Genomic DNA, 2,916 nt, shown 5'->3' on the forward strand with positions numbered 1-2,916 from the left:
ATCCATAGTCAAGTGACCCGTACATCAGAATGGTCAAGTCATCTCTTAAGAGCTTTACATCTCTCTTCGATAAAAGTCCAGCTTGGACACCTGGAAAAACCGCCCCATTAAGCCGTCCATCGGGCAGACACCCAGTTATCCCTTCACCACTTCCCCATGAAACCTGCTGACTACAGAACACCACAGGTGATTTTAAATAGAAGAACAATTCACCTTCAGCTAGTGAGCATTGTTCAATGTATGCATTTGGAAAGTAGGCCCGAACCTTAACTGAAAACTTAACTTGAAGGCATGGTTCGGTTAAATGAGTAATGAAACAAAATCAAGAAAGCAGTGATTAGTAACCAGTCATAAAGAGCTAAAGGAGAGCTCGTGGCATATTGGATTATGCACTGGGCTGCCAATCAAAGGTCAGCGGTTTAAAGCCACCAGCTGCTCCTTGGGAGAAAGATGAGGCTGTGTGCTCCCATAAAGATTTTCGGCCTTGGAAACCCATGGGGGCAGTTTGACTCTGCCCTACAGGGTCAGGGTGAGTCCGACTCAGCAGTGAGTGTTGAGCATCCTACTATCGATGTGTCATATCGTAGAAGCTTGTGTGTTACTAGGGTGCTAGAAGTGATGCCACCAGTATTTCAGATACAAGCAGAGTGACAGGCTTTCAGACTAACCTTCAGGAGATTCCAGACTCGGAAGGCAGACTTGGAAAAAAAAGGCGTGGAGATCTACATATGGTTCACAATAGAGCATGCTACAGCTTCTTCCTTCAGACATGTCATCAGGGGAATCAGTGGCTAGAGGAAGACATCATGGTTCATGAAATAGAAGATAATGTCCTGTAAAGTCAATAAAACACAGGTAAACATCCTTCTGGTGTGATCTACTTTCAGTGCAAACCCACCTGACATCAGCAATGATAGCACACATCCCATGCCTTCTTCTGAATCCGGCTTGAATTTCTGGGAGCTCCCTGCCCATGAACTGCTACAACCATCTTTGAATTCTCTTCAGCAGAAATTTATTGGATGTTAATGATACTGTTTGATCATTTCCATATTCTGTTGGATCACCTGTGTTGGGCACAAAGATCAATAGAGTCCCGTTGATTGGCCAGGTAGCTGTCTTCCAAATGTCTTAACAAAGATGAACGAGTGTGCTGCATCCCCTTATTGAGACATCTCAATTTGGTACTCAGTCAGTTCTTGGAGTCCTGTGTTCCCCACATGCTAGAAGTGAACTTGAACTTCTTCCCTTCAGACCGTGCAACCTCTTAGAATGTTCGAAGGTAGATCAATTCTTCTGGACACAGTGAGTCTGAGTATTCCTTCCATTGTATTTGGATGCTTCCTCTGCTCTTCACGGGTTTGTCTATAGAAACCTTTAACATTATAACTCAAGCCCTTCTATGATTGCTTCTGTTCTTGCGACTTGAAAAATGCCAATTGTCATTCCCTATGGGTTTTCTAGCTGCAGGTCTTTGCACATTTCCTAATAATGAAGGAGGGCTATTTAGCTGAGAGAAGTCCTGGCCAGGCTGATGGGGCGTCCAGAGCAGAGCTTGCCTGCAAGAGGCACCTGCTCAGACACAAATGGCCCCGTTTCAGCACCACTTCCTTTATTAAGAACAACGTGGGGAAAGAGTGATCTGGGTCCATCCCGAATACAGCAGCTAGAAGCTGTCAGGTAACTACGCTGCTCACAACAGGGTTTCCCTTCAAAGGAGACCCAGCAGTGAACACAACAACACTGTAGATGCTCTACCCTCGTGTTATGGTACGAACCGCAGGAGAAAGGGCCTGGCGATCTTCTCTACAGAGAATACAGCCGAGACAATTCTGAGGCAGTTCTATTCTGTGACACTTGGTGTCGCCCTGAGTTTGGAACAGATTTTACAGCAACGATCAGCAATGACAACAAAAAGGTTTGAACATGTTTATTGTTTTCTTCCTCTGATTCACTTCTCCTTCACTTTTAAATTCAGTCCCAGACTTGGAAGTATTGATCCAAAGGAGGGGCCCTGTGAACATTGCTATGGTTCTTAGACACATTCCCTTCCCAGGGACTTGACCGGATGAATGAATGAAGAAATGCTATTCCTTTTCCTCCTCACTAATTACCATTCATTCATTCCACGTCTTGAGCAAAAGGATGAACAGGAAATATGCAAATGTCGGTGGCAGACACAGGAGGTGAATGGATAAGTCGTCCCCACCACCACCCCCACCCCCACCCCCGCCACCTTACAAATGCACTAGGCATGGCATTCCTGGAGGTGTTCCAATCAAAGAAGAGAAGACTGGAACTGTGTGCCACCTGAAAAAAGGCTGTCATCCAATCTCCCCGCACAAACTGCAAAGTAGGGTCTGGGTGCCACAGAAAACTCACCTCAGGCAGGAGCGTCTGGGGCAGGAACTCTTGTGCCTGCTCTGCCCTCTGCTGGACAGCGATGCAAACAGCGCGAGGATCAAGCCAGCCGGAGACAGAAATTGAGCCCACACCGCTTGGGAGGCCTTTTGTCTGACTTCCACGCTTGACTTTTAAAACAGGTAGAAATAAACCTGATCATGGGTTACCAAGTTGCTTTTGAAAAGCAAGACAAACAATAAAAACACCCCTAAAGAAGGCAAAAGTCAATCTTCTTATACAGGTGTCTGGTGTTCTACCTCCCCTGCCCCTTAAAAAATCTCCCAGTCTTTGCTCTGCAGATTCATGGACAGCCGGCAGAGAATGCCATCTGTATTAGTCTGGGTACTTTGGAGAAACAAATCCACGGCGACTCACGTATAAGAGAGAGTTTTATGTAAAGAAAAGGTGCATCATGAAAACATCCCAACCCAATGCTGCCCAAGCCCACAAGTCCAACCCATTAACCCAACACCAGTCCACAAAGTCCTCCACCTCACAAAACAGAGGCAATAA

Source organism: Echinops telfairi, unplaced genomic scaffold (assembly GCF_000313985.2).
Source record: "Echinops telfairi isolate 266 unplaced genomic scaffold, ASM31398v2 ScPeMD7_7416;HRSCAF=8454, whole genome shotgun sequence".
NCBI classification, from domain to species: Eukaryota; Metazoa; Chordata; class Mammalia; order Afrosoricida; family Tenrecidae; genus Echinops; species Echinops telfairi.